Source organism: Opisthocomus hoazin, chromosome 7 (assembly GCF_030867145.1).
Source record: "Opisthocomus hoazin isolate bOpiHoa1 chromosome 7, bOpiHoa1.hap1, whole genome shotgun sequence".
In the NCBI taxonomy this organism is placed as follows: Eukaryota; Metazoa; Chordata; class Aves; order Opisthocomiformes; family Opisthocomidae; genus Opisthocomus; species Opisthocomus hoazin.
This window is the reverse complement of record NC_134420.1, coordinates 16,494,641-16,519,165: the sequence shown is the minus strand read 5'-3', so window position 1 is coordinate 16,519,165 and position 24,525 is coordinate 16,494,641. Positions and strand designations below refer to the sequence as shown.

At 41.7% G+C, this 24,525-nt stretch overlaps 1 protein-coding gene across 1 annotated transcript in view; it reads right to left on the bottom strand.

Moving 5' to 3' along the window:
* Window positions 1–23,432, bottom strand: part of TSPAN4 (tetraspanin 4) — a 365,256-nt gene extending 341,824 nt beyond the window's left edge. The window contains exon 1 of the mRNA XM_075425480.1: window positions 23,350–23,432. The gene's annotated coding sequence lies outside the window, so the exon portion shown is untranslated. The remainder of the gene's footprint in view (window positions 1–23,349) is intronic.
* Between the last annotated feature and the right edge of the window lie 1,093 nt (window positions 23,433–24,525).

The following is a 24,525-nucleotide window of genomic DNA, read 5'->3' as shown; positions in this document are numbered from 1 at the left end:
AAGTTGCTCGTTAGAACTCAGTTCCTGTATCGTAACACGGTTTAATGAACAAGCAGAATTAAATCAGTGTTTCAGTGTTTTAATACCAAAATAAAAAACAGGAATAAAACCAGCTTTAATGGTAACTCTGTACACTACCTTATACAAAAGTATTAAACCAACTGGACCAGGCTCCCTACTGTAGTTATATAGCCATGTAAGACACTAGGGAAAGCTAAAAATTAAAGCAGCAAAGCCAGCTGGTAAAGCAGAGACAGCTGGATGTAACTTGCCATCCAGTACATAGGTTTAATCTCCATGAAGTCAGAAGGTGAGAGTCAGAAGTGACTCCAAAAAGTAACTCCAGTATTACTGGTGTTATGTTTGTCAGTCTCCTGTTCCTACGTAAGCAACATCTCTTGGCTATGATGAAATTCTGGCACATCCATTTGCAGCTTCCCCTGTTCTTGCCAAAGCTCTGCCACCTCTGAGTGGATGCAGAGGCAGAATGTAAGACTGAGATGATCTTGTCCTGCTGCTGAACATTCAGCTCTGCAGTTCCAGTATTAAAACTGCTGAAGTGTTAAGCCGCTTCCACAATCTTCTATTAACCTAATGCAAGGTCCTGTAATGACTTGATCCGCAACAACCACCTCAATCCTTGATGAAGAACAGGGAGACTTCATCCCAGGGAAAACAAATTTTGGTTTGTTCATTATTTTTTGATGTATGGGTGAACAAGAACAAAGATATTCAGCAGTATTTCTATCAGCCATAATGTAAGCAGGGGCTGTAAAGTGAAAACATGATCGCAAAAAAGTCAATCATGCAAGGCACTTATGAGTGCCATAGTCCGTGTAAAATATTCTTGCTGTTGCCCCTGTGTTGAAAGCTTTCAAACTTTTCAATCTTGAGGCTTGGCATTTTTTGGAGGGTTTTTGTTTTTTTTTAAATAGTAGAAGTGGAAGGACAAAATATTTGTGCAGGACAAACAGATTTTGGATGAAAATGAAAGACACTCCTTGTAATCAGGAACAGAGAAGAGCTTTCCAGCAGACAGCTCGGTAACTAAGGTGATGAAAATAAAGTAAGTTTTCTTTGAAAATTCCCTCTTTACACATATTCTTAAGGCTTTATCATTCTCCCATGGGAGATGAGTAAATCCTGTTGACTTCTGTGGCGGAAAGCCAAAGTTTGCAGTAGTTAAGATAGCTGCACTTTGTTCTCCAGCAATATGAAACTGTCATCCTCTTTAGAAAAGCTGCATTCAAAATGAGTAATCAGAAGTGCAGAAGTCCTGGTTATTGTTCCATAACGTTAAATACAGTGAAATCACAGCACAGTCATGTATTACACACTACAGAGCCTGACATTTTCATTGCTAATGTCACCTACAGCTTAAGGCTTTTTTCCCCATAAATCAAGCAGGATTTTTTTTTTCCTCCCTTCAAAAGGAAGTCTAAGGGCTATATTTCACAAAACAGTGCCATAGTTGTCACACACTAACCACATTCGTTTAACAAAAAAAGAGAAGATTCTCTGGTCTGTAAGCAAAAAGCTGATCCTGAGCCACATGCATCTCCCCCCTCAATAACGACTGTGTGTTTATTTGCCTCTTTTTCTGAGCTGGGATTTCTTTTTACTTCTAGAATACTGCTAATTTAAGAAAACAAACAAAACCAAAAAAAACCCAAACAAACACCCAAACCAACAAACACCTGAATAATCCTGAAAAACATTATTTTCCCCTTAATTTTGGATCTCTTTCTGTTCCTTTTTTCTTCAAAATAAACTGTTAAACAAAACTGATGACCAGTTGAGGAATAATTTCTTTTCCCCAAAGCAAGCAAAAAGTGATTAAGGTGTAATGACTCTTTCCAGCTCGCTGCTGACACCATCTCTATTAGAATCCTCCACGTATCAATAAGCTTGGGATTACAAGGCATGGAGGTGTTCTCACATTTCAGTCCAATTCTGGGAGATCTCTTCCTTTACCTTTGTCGTTGCACTAAAATCACTGGATTTCTAGCCAATGCCAAGACATATAGCAGAGCAAACAATGAACTCTCCAGAAAAAGGATATTAAAATAAATATTGACGAAGGAGGAAAGGGGAGAGTACAGGGTTTTCTCAGAAATATTTGCTGAACATATAGGATTAAAATGGCTCAAAAGATACCTTCCTCCAAGAAACCTTGATCTGTGATGTCTCTGTGTTACACTCAGTCAGGACACAGGTCTGGACAATTCATTTACTCTTTCCTCTGGCATAGTCTTCACGTGTGCTCATGGTTTGAAGGGGACTGCCCAGCTGCTGTAATGCATTTGGGTGACTCTCCAGACAAAAAGCATGTTTCATGGACTAATGTCCTAGACTATATTCTCTCAAACCATTTCTCGTTTGGTGACTGTGCATGTTGCCTCTTTGTTTTTGTTTTCTTTTGCCGTTTTCAACCATCTTAACAGTGTTTCAAAAAACAGACATGGTGAGTCTCCTGTCATCTAACTTCTGATGTCCAGTCTAAGCTTTTCCCTGCTATATCCCCTCCTGCTGTCAGCACTGAGAAATAAGCACCTTTCAGACAATTCATCTGATTTGTTCTTGACATTGCCTGTTAAGAGGAGAGAGATAACATTCCAGGGGTATAGAATATAGCAGATGATTTCACTTGGAAGGGACCTACAACAATCATCTAGTCCAACTGCCTGATCATTTCAGGGCTAACCAAATGTTGAAGCATATTATTAAGGGCATTGCCCAAATGCCTCTTAAATGCTGACAGGCTTGGGGCATCAACCACCTCTCTAGGATGCCTGTTCCAGTGTTTGACCACCCTCTCGGTAAAGAAATGCTTCCTAATGTCCGGTCTAAACCTCCCCCCTAGCACAGCTTTGAACCATTTCAATATGTCCTGTCACTGGATCCCAGGGACAAGAGCTCAGCACCTCCCTTTCCACTTCCCCTCTCCTCAGGAAGCTGTAGAGACCAATGAGGTCGCCCCTCAGCTTCCTTTTTTCCAAACTAGAAAAGCCCAAAGTCCTTAGCTGCTGCTCACAGGACATTCATTCCAGCCCTTTCACCAGCTTTGTTGTCCTCCTGTGGACCCTCACACCTTTCTTAAATTGTGGGGCCCTGTGCTGCACACAATACTCGAGGCAAGGCCGCACCAACGCTGAATACAGCAGGATAATTGCCTCTTTTGAGTGGCTGGTTATGCTGTGCTTGATGCACCCCAGGATCTGGTTTGCCCTCCTGGCTGCCAGGGCACTCTGCTGACTCCTGTTGGGCCTACTGTCAACCAGCACCCCCAGATTTCTTTCTGCAGGGCTGCTCTCCAGCCACTCCTTTCCCAATTTATACTTGTGCCCAGCATCACACCATTCTAGGCACAGAATCTGGCATTTCAACTTGTTAAATTTCGTCCCATTAATCATAGCCCAATGCTCCAATCTATCCAGATCCCTCTGCAAGGCCTCTTGTCCCTCGAGAGTCAACAGCACCTCCCAGTTTGGTATCATTAGCAAACTTGCTAATGGTGCATTCAACTCTTGCATCCAGACCATTGATACATATATTGAATGGAACTGGCCCTAGAATTGAATCCTGAGGAACAACGCTGGTGACCAGTCACCAGCCAGATGCAGTCCCATTCACTACAACCCTTTGAGCTCTGCCTTTCAGCCACTTCTTCAACCAGCACAGCGCGAACCTGCTCATCTCACAGTTTGACAACGTGTCCAGCATGCTGTGAGGGACAGTATCAAAAGCCTTACTAAAATCCAGAAAAATTACATCCACCACCTTCCCTTCATCCACTTCCCTTCATCCACATATCATAGAAGGATATCGGATTAGTTAAACAGGACTTTCCCTTCACGAACCCACGTTGATTGTGCCTGATGATTGCATTATTCTTTAAATGCCTTTGAACAGTACCCAGTATAATCTTTGCCATAATTTTTCCAGGAACTGAGGGTAGACGAACAGGTCTGTAGTTCCCTGGGTCTTCCCTCATGCCATTCTTGTAAATTGGAATTACACTGGCTAGCTACCAGCAAGGACCTCCCCAGACTCCCAACACCTTTGGGAGATGGTTAAGAGGGGTTCTGCCTTAACACCTGACAGCTCCTTCAGTACTGTGAGATTAATCCCATCAGGCCCCATGGACTTGTGAACATTCAGCTGATACAGCTGCTCCCTGACAATTTCAGTGTCCACAAACAGAAAGTCACTGTTCCCACACTCATCATCCTCCAACTCAGGGGACCAGGCAGCCCAAGGTCCATCAGTATTATTACAGACTGAGGTAAAAAATGCATTGAATGCCTCTGCTTCTTCTTCATCCCTATTAGTCAGATGATCATCTTCAACAACTATCAGTCCAGTGTTTCTTTAGACCTTCTCTTGCTATTAACAGACTAAAAAAACCCATTTTTGTTATCTGAAACAACACTGGTCAGCTTCAACTTTAATTGAGCTTTGGCCTTTCATGTCTTCTCCCCGCACAGATGAACCACAGCTCTGTACTCTTCTTGTGAAGCCTGACCTTGTCTTCCAGAGATCATACCATTTCTTTTTCCTCTTGAGCTCCATTAGGAGTTCCCTGTTCAGCCAAGCTGGTCCTCTGGCCCACTTGCTTGACTTTAGACGCAGCAGAATTGCCTGCTGCTGAGCTTCTAAAAGGTGGTTTTCAAAGATCGACCAGCACTCACGGACTCCTAAATCCTCAAATGCAGATTCCTACAGTACTCTGCTACATAGCTCCTTGAATAGCTTAAAGTTTGCTCTCCTGAACTCTAGAGTAGCAAGTCAGCTGTCCTTTTTTTTCTTACACTGAAAATTTTAAACTCCACCATTTCATGATCACTGTGGCCAAGACAGGCACCTACCATCACATCCCCAACAAGCCCTTCTCTATTCACAAACAGCAAGCCTAGGAGGGCATCTTTCCTAGCTGGCTCACTGAGTACCTGTGACAAGAAGTTATCTCCTACAAACTTCAAGAATTTCCAAGACTTGCTCATCACAGCAGTATGATGTTCCCAGTTGATATCTGGGATGTTGAAACCTCCCATAAGGACCAGGGCTACGGATCCAGAAATTTCTCCTAAATGCCTAAAGAATAATTCATCAGTGCTTATTATATCCTGGCTGGGCGATCGGCAGTAGACACTCACTACAACATCTCCTTTGTTTTCTATCCCCCTAATCCTCACCAGAGGCTCTCAACCACATCATCTCTAACTGTAAGGGCTGTACAATCAAACCTCTCCCTTATGTATAGTGCAACACCTCCAGCTCACCTGCCCTGCCTATCCCTCCAGAACAAAGTGCTTGCTTACTTTGGCAGAGGCTATACAGATGGCTCAGATGAATTCTGTCCTGTTGATCCAGGAACATAAGATCCTTGTTCAAAATGACACACACATTCAGGAAATCAAAGCATTAGATTTCAACTGCGTTTACTCACTTTGTGAGTGCCTTAATGTGCTCACAAAGTGAGATCTCTTAAGCAAAGCTCTTCCATACCAATATGTCTGCACAGTCCCTGGTACAACAGTGTCTAGCACAGTTGGGAGCTACAGCTGTCTTTATACAGCTGTCCTGTAGATACAGGATCAAAGGCTAAAAAGTTGACAGATTCTTATATAGACTCAAGAACACCGTGAGATGTGCTTCATTCTAGAGATCATCCAGGTTTAACAGAAGAAAAAAAAGTGCTTCTTATCTTAGTAGCATTCCAAATACCCAAACTGTCTTTAGTGTCTATGCAGGGAGAGAAGGTAAGGTTTGCAGAAGAAGCATCTATTTACTTAGCCAGCTCCCTCACCTCTACTGTACCAACCCACATAGGTCATTCCTGGCAGTTGCAACCCCAGATTTTAGTCCTTATACAACAGGAACGGTTCTTCAACACGGCGCAGTAAGAGCTACTAGTGAGAATCCGTAACAACAGGAGCCAATACAGCCTTATATCACAAACCTTCTACCCAAACCCATTCTCAGAGAAGTCGTTAGAAATACCAAATATTTTAACCTTTTTTTTTTAATTGTTGCAGCATATCTATTGCTGATTCACAGTGGCTATCCCATACCTTGTAAACGTTTACCAACTCTCACAGGAAATGAGCAGAAGAATGCACAACCACTTTTTAAATCACCTCACATAATCCTCTTTCAAGCACACTCACATGTATCATAAATTAATAGCGCTTTCCCTCTTTTTCTCACCCAGTGCTGTTAGCCTACCAAAACAAACCCACTTTGTACCTCCCATATCCCATGCTCAAGAAGATGCACACCATGCTAAACAGTAAAGCAAATTAAAACCCATAGATTATAATCTGATCCTGTCACTGAATTTGCTAGGGTGTAATCTCCACCAGAAAGAAGATCAAAGTAGCAGCATACAGGATTAGAGTCTTATTTATTACCTAAATCTACTTCATGAAGTGTCTTCTAAAAATCCATATTTTAAGTCCTGTTTCACTTTTTCAGTGTCACCTGCACCCATAGTGATGCTACATTTAAATTTCCAACTTGTAAGACAGGGCTTGAAAAACATCTTCCCCTCTAGTGAACAATTTTTTCCTGCTCAAAACAGAGGAATGCACCAAATTCAAAACATAATCTAAACTTCCAATGAACACTGCTTTTTTTCCTCATTTCTCTCCCTTTGTATTTGCCTGCTTTGTTCTAACTTTTTAATTAAAATCTTATCTTGCAAAATGTCATTTTTAAAGCATTATCAGAATTTAAAATGGAACCACCTGCATAGCAAGTAATTACTCCTTACATCCATGTAGGATATCACTGGGGACAAGACCCCCAGGAAGCACACACTGGTGCACAATCGTTGTCCTCAGCGCAGTTATGTAGTGACAAATCTGCCCTTTTGTAGGTAAACCTCTCATTTCATTGTAGAAATCAATACTTCAAGGAACATAACTGGCACAATTAGCATGCTTGCATGATTTTTTGAGGCAGATTGTGACTGCTCAGCTCCAGCTCAGGTTTTGGCTTAACATACAGCTCACTCCAAGGCCTGGCGCGTGCTGGAAGCAGTGTCACTGGGTCAAAGCGAGAGCAACACATCTGCCAGACACAGCGGTCAGGAATAGATAATGGCTGTTCTGCAGCTGTTCTTACCTGCAGTGTGCTATCCCCTGCAGCCACCATCTCCTGTATCTCTGCAAAGTACCTGCCTGGCAGTTTCTTCAAAATCCCCTAGCTGATGGAAACCTTCCAAGCTGGGAGATACCAATGTGTCAGCTTACCCAAAAAGCTTTTGATGCAGATCCAATACAGTAGACAGACTGCTGAGGCTTTAAAAAAAAAAAAAGGCAAAAAACCCAGACAAACAAACAAAAACCCCAAAACCTTCCACTCAAAAAAAACAAACAAAACAACAAACCAAACACAACACAAACAAACAAAAAAAAAATCCAAAACTTATATCATGTTTGTAAACTTTGATTGCCCTTTCTGCCTGATCTGGCTTAACAAGTTAAAGAAACTTTCCAAATTTGTGGGGTTTTAATTCCAACACTCAAAGCACTACATGAAGACTACGAGAGAGTAATACGTCTCAACATGTTATGTCTTTCTCAACATTCATCGCTTTTTTTTTTCCTCAACTAAATTGGAATCACTCTCGAATAGGATCAGCATTTGAACTGAAGCATGCTATGACATGTAGAAGGAGGTTTTCACAGGGAAGAGAGGAATGCGATCAGTTAAAACTCATTACTCTCCAAATTCTGTGAGATATTTGTTTCAACATCTAGGTTGTACGTCCTTCCTGTAGCAAAGTCACCTTTATGGATGCCATCATATTACTCTAGGAGATAAAAACAGCCGTGCCACACAAAGGCCACTCCTCTGTATCATTCAAATATGCGTATCTGACTTTTGGGCTGCACTGAAGCCTCAAGCCTCAGAGAATCTGGTGTTCATTTTGTTCAAAGTTAATGTCACATGTCTGACAGTTGGTAAATTGAGTCTCTCTTGTTTCCCGCGCAGGATTTCTCACTTGTTATCTTCCAGTGCCCCAAAAAAGATTGCTTTCAAAATTGAACTTGTCAAGTCAACCGGTTCACTTCTGAACAATCTCTAGAACGCGTGCCTTCTGAGTCGATGCATTTTCATTCATCCATTTAGGGCACCTTGAGAATCAATGCAATGAAAGAAAACACCACTAGCCCACTCCCACCAATAATGGTAATTTCTAATGCAATAGAATTATGTGAGCATTTAGTATGTATATACACATGCATTTAAACACACATATATGGCTATATGCCTATAAACACCTATGACTGTCCTTACCACTTGCAGATCAGGTGTTAGCAAATCTGAAATGAAATCTGAAAAGTAGATGAACCATAATAAAGACCAGTCAGTGAGATAATTGGATGGCATTTCTGTTGCCAAGCCAAGGATTTATATGGCAGCTTCTGCACCATCCAGAACACCAAGCACAACGGGACATGAGGCAAAGGCAAGAGCTGGGAACTGCCAGTACTTCATTATACCTGATGGATTCTGTCATTATAGTCTGAAAGCGGCAGTGGAAGATGTAAGTTAAAAAGTAAAATTAAAAGGAATGACCCTCCCCCCTTAAAGCTTCCCTCCCCACCCCACCATTCTTCTCTCAGAAATGTAAGCTATTAGAAAAGCATGACTTTTCCTTAAGCCTAGTAAGAAGTCTTATACTTCCAAGATACTGATTTTTGGGGGGAAAAAGTAAGTAAAAATCTGCCCTTCAATTCTTCCTAAAACTGACACAGTGCTCAACCTGATTTGATAGGTGCTCAAGCCTCCAAGCATGTTCATACAGTGCCTGGTTTTGTGCTCTGTTAGGGAAGTAAAAGTTTGAAAAACAGTTCAAGGTTAAGAAATTGCATGTATAGCTTCACTGAAACCAAGATTTGAAGCCACAGGGATTTCAAACTTGTCTAGAGACCGAGCAACAGTAAGTCAAGTGAGCAGTTAGTTTGTTGAGGGTACGTGAGAGACTGACAAAACCTGGAGGAAGTTCTATTTACTCCTTCAGTGAGCCTAACTATGCCCAAACGCCTCATCACACCAGCAACTGTAGGTGGACAGGGATGAACAGAAGGTGCACTCTAGGAGGGATCTAAAGTCCACTCCAAGCAAGAGGCAGGAATTAATACTCTACACAGAGAGAGCAACTCTGCAGCTGTGTCCAAGGGAAAGAACCAATGAGTGAGAATGTGCTATCTGGAATTGCATTTCCCTTCATATTCAGGGCTTTCCAAGAGAAGCTAACACTGGACAGGAGACCAGCATTTGCAAGGAAACATAATGCAACAAGTCACTAACCATTAGCAAACATAGTCTTCTTGTTAATAAATTAGTTATAACAACAGATTACTTGCTTTTCGTAGTTCCACCTTGAGAGGCATATCATATGGGGGAGGCTTAAAACTTTCTCAGCCATGTTCAAATTCAGGCTTCATCAGGCCTTCTGGAGATAATTACTGTAAAGCATCTTTATACTTCCTGCGTTCTTCACAGCACCAGGAGATGTTGGAGATCTTCCCACTTGGAAAGACAATCTTCTAAATTGGAAGGCACAACACCTTCCCATCATGCTGTCATATGGGAGTTTGTACTCTTTTTGACACTAAATTGTGTCAAAAAGGAAAAAAAAAATGCAAATTGACAGCTTCTGCGAAGCTTGAGAACACAATTAATCTGGTTTAGAAACTGTCCCTGTAACACCGCCTGACACGCAGCAAAGAACAGAGGTTCTCAAAAGGAAAGTCACTGCTCCCAAAGTTGGCCTTTGCTCTTCTTCCTCAGAGGCACAAAAAAGTATGGGAAAAAAAAGAAATAATACACCCAGAAACCACAAGGGGTATGAGGGACCACTGCACCCAAGGTTTCTAAGAAACAAACATTGTGTTTGCACTGTCTGCTTTTCTATAGGAATAAAGATACATATACACACACATGCCTAAGTGCAAATACAGAGAGTATGCCATCTTCTACAAATTTTTGCACAATGTTTGCTTGTATAACAAATAAGGCTGTAAAGTATCTTGACTTTTTTCAAGACATAATATCAAATTGGTTAAAAACTTAGTTTTGTCACAATTAGCTCCATCACAGACTTCCCATAGAACAAGGAGACAGAGACAATACTTGGACTTCTCCCCTGTTCAGAGTGACTGATCTTGATGACTACATTCAAAGGTTTTTCCGGGTCTTTATACTAATAAATGTATTTCTGCCAACATGCATCTAACAATGTGCCCCAAAAAGATTTTAAAGGAGGTGGTTCAAGCTTGCAGTAGCGGCTCCATGGGCTACTCTCCATGGATCATGCATTACCTTTGCCGATTTCATTGTCCACATGCACTAGGTGAGATGAGACAATTCTGCACCCTCCTATACATGCAGAATCCTCTGTAACCCAGACAGTGCAAGAGAACTCTCCCATGGCTGCAAAGACTTCCTAGTAGTGAAAGTCTTCTCTTCCATAAGCTGTTCTGCGTCATGAAATGCAGGCACGATATAAAGACAGCCAACATTATAAACACTCTCTGCTGAATAATCTGGCCATCCTTTTCTCTCTCTCCAAAGAGGAGCTATTCTTCTCCCTCGGCTTTGCTGGCAGGCCACTTCATTTCGACCTTGGCAATAAATACTTCAATAAACAGTATCCTGGGCTGCATCAAAAGAAGTGGGGCCAGCAGGCTGAAGGAGGAGAATCTCTACTCTGCTCTGGTGAGACCTCACCTGGAGACCTGCATCCAGCTCTGGAGCCCTCAGCACAGGGAAGACATGGACCTGTTGGAGTGGAGCCAGAGAAGGGCCACAAAAATGATCAGAGGGATGGCACACCTCTGCTGTGAGGGCAGGCTGAGAGAGTTGGGCTGTTCAGCCTGGAGAAGAGAAGGCTCCGGGGAGACGTTATAGAGGCCTTCCAGTACCTGAAGGGGGCCTACAAGAAAGCTGGAGAGGGACAATTTACAAGGGCATGTAGTGATAGGATAAGGAGTAATGGCTTTAAAGTGAAAGAGGGTACATTTGGACTGAATATAAGAAAGAAATTTTTTACAGTGAGGGTGGTGAAACACTGGAACAGGTTGCCCAGGTAGTAGATGCCCCATCCCTGGAAACATTGAAGGCCAGGCTGGACAGGGTTTTGAGCAACCTGATCGAGTTGAAGATGTCCCTGCTCATTGCAGGGGGGTTGGACTAGATGACCTTTAAAGGTCCCTTCCAACCTAAACTATTTTATGACTCTAAAATTCTAGAGATTACCCACTGCGGTCAGGAGATAAACATTACTATTCATGTGTTTGGCAAAAGAGGAGACAGAGAATTAGTGACCTATCAACACACATTGATTTCTGTGAGGACATTTCAATTTAAGCCCAAGGACTTTCCAGATGTACATCAAAGCACATGGCTAACATCTGTCATGAGAATCTCCATTTTTCTATCCCTCCACACTTGTGACAGAACTCTATAATGGCAAAATTGCTCATACTCAACAAGGCCTTGTTCCTCAAAGTGCTTTGGAGAACACTCTTTATACACACAGAAAGCTTCGTAACATGCTTGCAGTATCTATTTTCTGTATTCAAGTTTCAATATTGCGACTTCTGCACGAATACTACCAAAAAAAAAAAAAAAAGAGGTCAGCAACTGTTCAGCAGAATTTCATTTACTGTCATTTATCATACCAGGCAAGCAGTATGAAATCAAGCTTGTTGAAATTCATCCACATGACAAATGCCTGTTTCCTGTTTCTGCTTCAATTTTATAGTGACACCCCTGCCCTTATTACATTTAGTACCCACTGAAGTCAAAAGAAACTTAAAGAAATTCAAAACGGCAAAGAAGATGTAAATCTTTGTCACACACATCCAGAAATCCTAACTAAGGGTTGACTAAACACCAAAAACCAGGACAACCCTTCATCTTAGATAAAGCATATTTCACTTGCATGCTATCTAAATTTAAAAAAACACTGTTACCTGAAGCTCCCTTCGGTCCTTCGGGAAGCCCCCATTAAACTATAAAGCAATAGATAATGTTTGGCAAACTTAACAAAAGAAACCCCTTTAGCTTAGAGACACTAGAAGTATTATTCAATTAATATGAATGAATTGCATAGATTTAACCTCAAACTAAATTTGAAACAGCTCTATAACAACAGAAAGACATGTTGAGACTGAGCCCGTAAACAGGCTTGCATCTTCCAAAACCATTACAAAGAGCATCTCTGCACTGTCAGAAAAGTTAGGCTTAAATTATTAAAATTTAGGCTTAAAAGTGAGGTTTAAATTATTAAATTAACAGAAATGCAAAAATGCATTTGCAAATGTGCAGTTGCACTATGGAAAGGACTTCCTTTTGTAATTCCATTGGCAGGAGATAACTAGTTTGTGAATTCAGGATGCAGAGTTTGTGGCTTGCTCTTGGCCTACCTTTAGTGCCCTCATACTGATAACTCTTCAGACCATTTTCAGATGAGAGGAGCTTTTGTGATTATGATACTCTGCATGAAGAGCAGGGGGTGGTGGGTAAATTAAAGTTTAGCTACAATTTACCAGTCATATCAGGAGCTGGTACAAAATTGGATCACTCTATTAAGACTGTAGTTCCATGTAATTATTTTTACTGACAGCACATCTGATTTAAGAGGGCTAACTCTCCCCTCAAGTGCAATTCTGCTCTCCTCACAACAGAGACCACTGCCGCCTTACTTAAGCTGATTCAGTTACTTGCACTGCCACGCTCTAAATTAGAGCTGTGAAATCAGGCAGCTAAAATAATGCAAACATAAATAAATGAAACTTTAATGAAGCTATGGTAACAGCCACCAGTTTTGAATCTGACCTTGTGCTGTTCATGAACTGTAATTACTCCTTGATTTCAGGAATTTATTTGTGTTTCTGGCATTTGGGTCTAAATAGCGACTGCAGGGAGACAGCAACATCTAAACAGACCACCACATTCATCAGCTACTCACAGGGTGCAAAGTGTTGCAGTTATTTTCGTCAGTGCTGTAGTCTAATATATGTATCATATTTCTCTCTTCGCATAAATGAAAGGTGAGGGTGAACTCACATCTGTTTGCAGGCAGTCAGTTTTAACCATCTCCTATCCAGCCACATAGTCTTGGACTAGGGAGACCTTTTGAAGCAATCAGGGCCAACTAAGGATTAACTAATTTCTGTTGACCTCAGAAACGGGAGCAATATCAAGCTCTTGGGGCTGAGCTGAACCCAAGACTTTCAATGAGAGACTAAGTGCTCCATTTTCCACCTGGAATTAAAGCAGATCCTCTGAGAACTGACCACAGGCATTTGCACACAGCCAAGCCAGGTCGGTTCTCAGCTAAGTGAAAGATGTTGGTTCACCAGAACTGCCGGCAACGAACTGAGAGCAAGCAGAACATCAAGAAGATAAGGAAACGGTGGTCCAACACATCAAAGACCACAAGGCTGTTCATTAGCTCCATGCAGAGGAAAGGCTTTATTGAGGGAGAAGCAACTGTGCACACTGCCCAGGGGTAGAGGCAGGGCCCACATGCTCAGGCAAGCTGAAGGTTATCCCTAACTCTCATTATTCATATTTGCCTTTGATATCTTTTCCTATTCCTATTGGAAATAGCTGAGCTATCTCACCAAATGTCTTTGAAGCTTCGTCCAGACTGTAAGGTCCTTAGATGAATGACACCACAGAGGTGAACAGTATTTATTTTTTTCAGTTTTAAATATTGCTACTCTGCCCACAGCCTTGGTTGCAGCACAGCTGAGGGCTGCCCCCTTCCTTTGGGGACCTTTGAGAGAGCTGTGGGAGCTGCTTTCAGGCTTTTTTGGGCTGAAACTCTACCGTTTGCTGGCTGAGCTACTGTCTCAATCCTGGAGTGACAGCAGAGCTCACACATTCGGCAGTTAGTGCCTTTAGACAGGCACAAATAGTTCACAGGCCAGTGGGTGGCTGTGACAGACGGCAGCCTCTGAGTGATGAAGGCTAAGTTCTCTGCTGAAGCGAACTGGGACAGCATGGCAGGGAAGCCAGCAGAGCTCTAGCTCTGAAGAGCAGGGAGCCCAGCCTACCCAAAGTCACTGAGCAATTCCTGTGTATTAACAACCTCTCATCTCAATTTCATCAGGATCTTGCAGCCTCTCCCTGCATTTTCTGCTTTGTTTCCATTCCCTTTACTTCTCTCTCTCCCTCAGTACTCTTCTCTTGCCTTTTTCCAGTCTTTTCCATTAAACACATCTCATTCCCTCACGTCTTGGTTCATGTGATGCACTGACCTCCTCCTCTCATTTTCCGAGCTAAATATCCTTGTCTGACTGAAGAGATGTTTCCACATTTAAACTCTACTGTTATGAAAGAGGTGGAGGCAAAGGGTTGGAGTTTTGCGGAGTCGGCACACAGATACGCAGTGCAGCATTTCAATCTGTGGTACACATTTTTAGATAAAGAGTCGAGAAGATTGTTTGCTTCTGCTAGTTCAAATAAAATGAAAGGGCACAATTCTGAACCTGACGCATTAATGGAGACACTCTCTGAACTACTTTAAGCAAGCAGCGAGGTACAGAAGCAATGCCAACTGTAATCACTGTAGGTCCTGGTATGCTTAGAAATTAATCAAAGTATCTACTGCAGAACAAATACTTTCAAGTGGTTTCAAGAGTTCAGTTTCTACATAGACACTCTTACTCCAGAACATAGGTCTCCATATGGGATTGTATCTATATAATTAACCTAAAATAGTTTATCCTAGTAAAAGTCCATGAGTAGACAGATCATTTTGTTTCACCTTCAAGTCTTTACTGCCTGCTTAGGTAATTTCCACTACAACATGTGATATTACAGAAGAAACCAGAGAAGGAAAAGTATCCACTGCATTTAGGAGAAACAGGGATAGGAATAGGCAGGGCTATAAAGAGAATATAGCATTTCCCTCTCTGGTAACCAGCCATAAGAGCCTATGGGTTGAAACCAGCAGAAGATTTCTCCTTACACCAGGCAAGGAGCTAACGAGCATAGCTGTGACTCGGTGCTGCTAAACACTAGGCAAGCAGAAGACAGAGTACGTATTGCTGAACGGGCATGCTCCAGGATAGTATTATTTTAATATCTCTGTTTTTCCTGAGTTGGCCAGCCAACAATACTACAAGCTGCATTGAAGGAGACAGGCTTGGAGCTTGTTTCAAATCTGTTGGAATGGATGAGAATCTTTGAATTGAAAGAACGGTGGATCAGGACTTTAGTGTGGCTCCCATCCCTCACTGTGAATCTACACCCAGCAGCCAAGAAGAAAAAAACAGAGGTTCTGCCTCTTTACTACCTTGCTCCCTCCTCTCTGTGCCTGGTGAAGTCCTGGCCAAACTGAACAGGGAAAAAGCTTACCTGCTGTTATAACAGAAGGAAAACATCATGTCTCGTGCTTATCAAACCCTATTACTTTGAACACCATTGAGAAGTTCAAGCTGCCAATAACTGCCATTTGCTTTTAGAGAGGGGTACAGGCTGGGCGTTGTAGTGAAGAGAGGAAGAACTAGTCACACTGCTAACCACCTTGCATGACTTGTTTCCACAGTGTGTGCTTGGTGTGTGCTTTATGCAAACTGCTCTGCTCACAGCACAGAGCTCTTTTTCTTCCCTTATCTTTTCCTGAACCCCAGGAAAGACTCCCCGTCATCAGAACCTCCTCAGGTTACACCGGCAGAGCTCCAGCTAGCCATCATGTGATGGTCCAAAGCAGTCTCGCTCAGCCCCTTTGCTTAAAGGAAAAAGTTTTCATGACCTGTCCATTAACTGCAGAGTTAAGCAGAAGAAAATATAACAGTGATAATAACACTGATCAGGTTGCGCAATTCACCCAGCTTCCCAAAAGCTCACCAAGTATGGAAGCAGCAGAAAACACGTAAAAAGCAGAGGCCAAAGATTTTTTTTTTCTGAAATAGATGTTCTGTGTACTGCAATCCCACTTAACCGACTTTGGCAACATAGGCCATGCCTGGAAATCCATCACCTCAGAAATGCTGGTATTTTCCAGATCTATTACACCCATCAGCATCACCTTCATAAGTATATTTCTTGGTGGTCTCCAAGGAATTTTAAGACCAGCTTGTATCTGGTCCAGCTTGTATCTTCACATTAGTGAAGCAGGACACAGCCAGCTCAGACAGAAGTCCTCCTTTCAGTCCTCTCCATGTTGTATCTTTGCAGCCAAATATTTTCAAGAGATCCCTTTATTCAAATTTTCAGAGGAGCTCTGGTCTACCACTTAGGCAGCTGTCATGGTTGGAGTGGCCACAGTGCCAGCCACCAGGGCTGGAGTAGCCACGGCACCAGCTGCTGGGGTTGATCTCTGGGTGGTGTTCTTAAATAGTTGTTTAACTCTAAACAAGACGTTGAACCACATTCAGGAAACACAGCAATAGAAACATGCAGGTCTGAACATCCCAAGGATATTCAACATTCTCAAGAGCGGTTGTGATTAGCCTAGAGAATGAGAAGAAAGAAAGGTGTCTCCCCCATCGATTGTCTCTCTGAGGAGAAAAAGTAAAAAGTGTAATTATTACTAACTTCTGACAGATGGCTCCCAAAGTACAGAGATGAAACCGTCGCTGTTGCTCCACCCGCCACTGCTGAATACAAATACCAAACTGCTCTCGTGACCAATGATTTTATCATACCATAAGGCAGTGTTGCACAGCACAGCACAGCAATAACCTTAATCCAGTTCCCAGAGGTAACAAACACCAATAAACAGTATATACAGCAAGTCAGATGTTACATAACACAACTCTGAGAACAAATGAAAAAATACTGTGACCAGCAGTGATTAAACTAGTATAATGAATGCTTATAACAAATTTGCTTTAACACGGTCTGGTCATATATGTCAGTATCTCAACCCTTCAAGCCCCATGTTGGGTACCAAAAAGAATTGTTGTGGTTTAACCCCAGGTGGCAACTAAGCCCCAACACAGCCACTCACTCACCCCCCCAACCCCCCACAGTGGGATGGGGAGAATGGGGAAAAAAAAAGTAAAAATTGTGGGTTCAGATAAAGACAGTTTAATAACTAAGCAAAGGAAGAAATAATAATAATAATAATAGAATATACAAAAGAAGTGGTGCACAGCACAATTGCTCACCACCTGCAGACTGATGCTGAGCCGAACTCTGAGCAGCGATTCTCTCCCCTCGGTCAACTCCTCAGTCAGTAGAGCATGGCAAGCTAAAAAGTCCTTGACTTAGTATAAGCATTACTTCCCACAACTAAAAATATGAGTGTATTATCAACATCATTCTCATATGAAATCCAAAACACAACACTATACCAACTATTAGGGAGAAAACTAACTCTGTCCCAGACAAAACCAGGGAAGCAGCTGAAGAGGAGAAGAGCAGTTTCTAAATGTGCTTGGAGCTTTGCTGCTCCAGAGATGACACCAAAGATCAGACTTTTTCAGGACATGCAGCATCCTAAGCACCCAGAAGACAGGGCGAGCCATTTAATGAATTAGGAACTAACTGATCTGGTAATTTTTGCCTCATTCTTATAGAGTCATAGAACACACCCTAAATCAGAAAGCAAATATTCAGTACCATCTCTGACCATATGAAATTGTTCCTGTTTTCAGTCTCTTTATCCACTCTGAGCTAAACTTGTCACCACTGCTTTCAGAAGCCTGATTTTATCTTTTCATCACTGCTGCTACAAGATAGCTTGACTGCAATGAACATGTTTGTAATGAAATCAGTTGACCCAGAAAGAAGTGGTAACACTGGTCTGGATTAAAAAAAAATACAAGTAAACCCTCCCTCTGATTGTAGGCAGTCCATGCTAAAATGCTGTAGCAATACAGGAACTGATCTCTAAAATGAGACTGGAACCAAGGTCTCCTGGTTTCTGCACTTCTGCCAGGTTCCTAAGCTTTCCTAAATTTTCCACAGTTTTAAGCATGAGTGACCTAACGTAATTAAAATAAGCAAGAGTGCAATTATCTTTGCTTCAAGAAGATCTAAAGTTTCCTCTATTTTTTTCTCAAAAAGCACATGCTTTCTTGGATGTTGTATATTATTAAGATAAAGCAATTTATTTTTGCAGTGCTCAGTTTTAAACTCCTTTTAGAACTGCAGATATTCATTTACTCGCATAAAACACACTTTATAATACATGCCTGCTCTACTTGCCTGTTTCCTTTACCTTACCATTTTCTGCAATATAAAGAAAGCTCCTTCATAAAAGGACAGGCTTTTTGGGCACCAAGCCCAAGATCTGCAGGACTTCAAAAACACTATAACAGCACATCGCTTTATCCAGGCTTCTATTAATCAGATGATTTTCATCTTCTTTGACTCCAAATGGCAACGCAAAGTAAAATAGTGCGCTCATGCACAGAAAACTGCAAGTCCACTCTCCACTGTTTTTCTTTGCTTCTGATCTGGCTCTCTGTGCTTTCTCCTAGCCACTCATAAAAACTTTCCTACTTACAGAGCCTCCCAAAGATCACAATCAAATCAAATATTTAACTTGTGGTCCCCAATGGAAAGTGTGTGTGCATGTATGAAGGTGGAATCAGGAAATCGTGAAGCACTGTAGAGGACTGTACACCAGAATACCATTACAAAAACACTCCAAAGCCATGAAATTTAAGAGATTTCAGCCAATGTCAAGCATGTCTGGACTGGCTGGAGAAGAAACAAGTTCAGTTTAATAGACGACCATACAAAAATGGCTCTTACTCCTCCAGGTAAATGGTCTCCTTGTTAACATATTATAGTTACTATTATAGTTCACATTACCGACAGTACACATCCAGTAGCAACACCAGCGGGTATTTTAAACTATGTCTGTCCTGCTGTTTACAGCTAAGTCTTTCCTGGGAGCAGGGACACGACTTCACTCCAGCACGCTCCTTCCCTGCAGTGCCCGTTCACGCTGACTGCTCACGCTGGGATGTTTGCAGTGCAGAGGAAGACAAAGCTCAACCTGAATTTCACATTTGGGAGGTAGGGTGTGCAGGGCTTAAAATTGCTTTGTAGGATTGAGGTATAAGCAGCTTACCACAGAGGGTCTGGGATATGGTTTGTAATCAAATCTAAATCTCCTGAGCACCATTTTGTCCCAACCTTGAGCCCAGATTTCTCCTTTACTGCACAGCTGACACTCCAGTCTGTAAGTCCACATTTCACAGCAAAAAAAAAATAATGAAAGAAGCTCCTGTACTTCCTGTTTAACATTTCAGCCTCCAAAAGTGCAATAAAACAAAATCTCACTGCAACAACAGGTAAGTCAGATTAATAAAATGTCAAACTGCTTTAGAAATAAGGTAGTCAAGATAATAGAATAAATTTCTTGGGTAGCCATTAATTGCATTTTTTTACGCACTTGGCAAAGATGCTTCCAGAGGACATATGATAGCTAACACAAAAGCATGTGCTATTTTTGTATCTCTTCTTTAAAATGAATTTAGTGCTGACAAAAAGATACCTGATTATTATCGGGGAACCTAAAACCTTCCCCACATCCTCAGGAGGAATGAAACCACTGACAGTTCTATTAACAAATCAAAGCAGAGGTTGCATGGTCAGACAGAGTGAGCCCTGTGCTGAGACTCCAGGGCAAGGATCCTCGAGGATTCCAGGTTTCCTGCCAGCAAAGTGACCATCGGGGCAAACTTGTTCCACTGTTACATGTCTGCAATGTGAGGTTAATCATACTTCACAAAACATTGGGATCTATCAGCACAAAGCTCGTTGCAAGAGCTCTGTATTTGTATTACCACCAAATTCCCTAGCTGCACCTATAACACAAGGGGAATAAAAACTCCATATCAACCAAATAAACAGCTAAGTTGTGAGTAAAATAGCAATACGGGATACAGCCATATTTATTTGCTTGCATTGCTTTCTGCAAAACAAAGATGACAGTAAAAGCCCATGCTAATAGTTACTCAACATCACAAAACAAGAACTTATCAGTCAGACTTAACTCTTCCTATTATGCTTTCCAAACGATTTGCTATTGTCACCATAATACAGCAGGAAAAACACTGCACCACTCAGCCTGTATTTTTGATTGACCAGGTGCTCTGGGAATTTCTGTGTATCCCTAATCATAATTAAAAGTTGTTATTCCTAATTTCAATGTGGCTTGCTGGCAATGAAATCTATTTGAAAAGAAACAAATTTTTTCTTCCATAGAAATGACTGACTTATTTTTAAAAATTAAGTAGACCTGTTAGGTTAAAAAGCTAACTCCGATCCCTCCTTCCGCCTAGATGTTATTAACTAAGCTTCCTCAATGCCCAGTGACTCTCGTAAGAGTTGGAGAAAATCAGCATCTCGGCAGGCAAGTGGGACCTTTGGACAAGATTGCAATATGGTAATGAAAGCTCTTGCATCAAGCCCTGCTTCTGCCCTGATGGCACAAGGATGTGCTAAGAAAAGCTCCAGCTTATAAGCTGTCTGAGGAAGGAATTTTTGAGGACTGTCTGGCACACAGTGTGGTTCTTTCCTTGACTAAGGTGCACACAGATAAGCAGAGGGTTTGCAAATATTTTCCCTGGGCTCAGGTTCCTTGTCCTCTGCTTTCACAGTTTGGTCTAAAATAGGGGTTTCACCTTCATGACTTTTGTTGCCATTTATAGTTGCAAAAGGACTTCTCAAAGTGAGATTTTTTACTTCTTATTGATTACAGCTGTCAAAGGAACCTGTAGGTTTTCCCCATCCTGTCAGCCACAAGGTGTTTAGCATGGCAAATCAGTCTCCCTGTCAGTAGTGCGGCAAGAGGCAGGAAGAGTGAAAGAAAAACAAAAACTGGTGGTGAAAGCAAAGCATTACTTCCCTCCACAGTGACTCCACTCCTACCATCAGGCACGTGGGCAAAAAGTCTTCTCATGGCACAAAGACCATTTTAAATCCCTCAGAGGATCCCCTACAGCCTGACAGCTTCTGGTCTGGGCTCCCTGTCCTATGTATAAGTACTGAACAGACACAGGCAGACATTTCCTCCCTTTCTGACAGTGGAAGGAAGGCGACGGTGTGCCATGTTTCCACCACTCCATCTCCTCACCTATACAGCAGGAGAGACCCTTTTGACTAAATCTCACCATCCAGCGACACTGCACTTAAGATGACAATTCATACTGCCTGATTTCAATGGTAAAATACTACTTGGGAATCTCCTGCTTCTTTCGTATAATTTAAAGTATAAACACTTACTATATCCACAATCAAATACATTCACTATCAGCCCAAACAGATGCTCCCAGCAGTCATTCACCATGTTTCACCAGAAACCCTTACACCACAGAAAACAAGGGTTTGTCCTTAGTCTGTAAAAACAATCTTAAAGACTCAATACAAAAATTGTCTGCAGAGAAACAGATTTTGTTTGGGTGTTTTCACGCACACTTTCCATGGCAGTGCTGTGCACAATGCTGTAAGGATGATGGAGTAAACATGGCCCTAAGAGCTGTATCCCCTAAAAAATGCAGTGATGCCATGTGAATATTTACAGTAACAAAGCAAACAAAGAAGCCTCCTGCTCTTCTCTGATCCTTGTCTATTGGAAGCTCTGCTTGAGTTAAATGCATAATCACATCAAACCAACAAAAGCACTACTGGCAGTGCAGAAAATTGGGTCAGTCCAGCTGCTGAAAGCCTGTGTTTGCTGCATCTCCTTGGCCTAAACCTGTAATTCAGTTTGAGAACTGAAAGCAAAGTTCCTCAAGATTTGACACAGTAATTCAGAAAACAAAACAAATCCCTAGTCCAATTACAGGCTCTATTAGGTGGTAAATTACGGCCACTCTATGAAATTAACCTGCTCTGCCTAACTGTAAAACCTATATGGACAGAATAGCCCTTCTGAGGGACCTGTAATAACAGCAGATATTTTTGTCTTCACAGACAATGCAGAAGAGTTATTTTCTAGCACAAATCACTGAACTTTGATTGATTCAACTCAATTGACCCAGGATAATGTTAACCATATAGCACAGGTCTTAATTCCAGTTGTAACTAACATGGAAGTCATAGACACATGCAAAAGCAAAGAAAATACCTTTCTCTCACAAAGAACCAGAGAGCTAGGAGCTGGAGGAGAAGGGTCACTGAAAATCAAGCAACATAAACATTCCTGATACACACCAGCTTTTGAGAGGATGAAAATATACCTGAGTCAAAAGTCAATATCAATTAATATCAGATGCCAAACTTCAATTCCAGATCACACCACAGACCTTGGTCAAATCCTCAGTCTGCATGTGCTGCAGAAGTCTACAGAACTACATGGATTTAAATAATGACCTGCAACTCCCAGTTAAGAGGCACACCAAGTAGTGGTGATTGCTTTACTGAGCGTCTATAGCAGCTTGTCAACAGTGAGTGCTTGCCCTTTGCTATCATGTGGATTTGTGTTTCAACTGCAAAACAGAAATGATTTTTCTTTCCAGATTTCTGAAAAAATCTGACTTTCAGCTGGATGTTGGGGCTGGTCACTACGTCCACTGTAACTGTTTAAAGGCGACCAAAATAGGAAGTATTTAAATTAAATTAAAGAAAGGGGGAAGACTAACCCTCTGTTTAAATGCTTCACTGCTACAGACCCATCCACTTGGAAGTTATTACAGTGTTTTACTTGTAGCTTTATTCTTCCAGAAGGTTCAGAAATACTTTTTCCCTACAGTGCTTTAGAGGGGACTGAACATAAACTCCAATGTATCATCTTTCTTTCTCCCCACTTCAAGGGCTGTGCTCTGTGAGATTATCCTAAATACATCTTCGTGTCTCAGTCATTTGTTGCTGGATGCTTACAGCAATGGTGCCAGATGCTGCAGCACCTCTTTTTTAATCTGTTTATTTGTCCTTTCCTTACCACAGCATGTTCTTCAACACCTCCACTATTTTTATAACATGACTGGAAGAACTGGGCTGGGGGTCTTCTTCCTACTCAAAATACACAGACCGTGCACAAAAGACACAAGTTCAAGGGGGAAAGAATTCAGGTAAACAGTACCCGCATCACTTGAAGTTAGATTAGTTCATCAGTAATACTAAGAAAAAGAAGACCGTCCTGGGATAATAATTCAGCCCCCTCACCCAAAGCGCTCAGCAGAATGTCTTTCCAGGCCATCCCACTCCAAGGGAAACAAGGAAACACAATCCATATCAGCAGTAAGCAACATTTCTGTTACCAGCCTGATCCATTATTTTAATTATAATAGCTTCTGCAGATTGTCTTTTCAAGTCTTTAAAAAGTTATTCACCGAGGCCTTAAGTTGAAATGGAATCATCCACTCTGAACTTTATTTTAGATCAACAGATTGATCCCAGCCATTCACGTACCTGATGCAGGAATGGGAGCTCAGAGCACCTGACGTGATCCCAGTTGACAAGGTGGCCTCTCTGCAATGAGCAAAAAGGGAACCTGCAAAACAGAAGCCTCTGTGTCACAAGCCACGTGCCTTTTGCAAAACACAAGGAAAACAACTCTAACTGTGTCTTTCAGGGAGGACACAAGAGACCCCCTCATTAACTGGACTAGAATTGACTGAAACCCAGTAGAGAAAAACCTGGCGAGATGTGTTTTCATTAGTGAAATGACTGTAAAGGAATGGTGCATGAAACTCGTAGCTTGGCTCGTGAAGTCATTAGAATGACAACACCCACCAACAGCAGTGCGAGCAAAGCATGGGGGAGACATCACGTTCTCAAGCTGCTGGGATCAAGCTCTTCACTCTCAATGGGACTTAAGCTCCTTTCTCCCACGGGCACTTCTGAACATCCCACACAGCATGTTTCCACTTAGGCCCATGTTCAAGCACTTAATTAGAACAGGGTAGCATTATCAGCTTCTTTGCATAATCTGAATCACATTAAACACTGGATCAGATAGGACCACTTCATGGACTTCAGACTCAAAGAAGATGCATACATAAATCCTACACAACCAGAACATGTAATGCATAAATTCAATATTTAGCAGGGGAAAAAGCTTGTTGAAGAACAGAAAACACGAGAAACTAATACTGCCAAGTTAATCCACAGAAAAATGAACAATCAGATTCCTAAACTCAAACTGTTGTCATAAAACACAGAGCATTAGAATCTCTTTATTACCTAATATTTTGGCTTTTTAGAAAGTTATGCTTTTGATCTTTTTGTCTGTAACTACCAAGACAAATTTTTTATTTACATTTTTAAATGAAAGCCCCATTTTTAAATCATTTTTAAATTATCTCCCCAAAATCTCAGGCATACAGAAACTGGAGGGGTTTTTTAACAAACTAAAAATAAAAAAATAATTTAAAAAAATCAGTAGAACAGCAAAAGGTGTAATTAGTGGGACCATACCATACAAAAGGAGGAGATGACTGCATGTAGCACTAGAGGAGACAAGACAGTAGGAAAACTAAACCTCCATCCCAGGTTAGGTCATTGCCCACGTGATGCTCTGTATTAAAATCTAGCTTCACAGAATCACAGACCAGCTGAGGTTGGAAGGGACCTCTGGAGGTCATC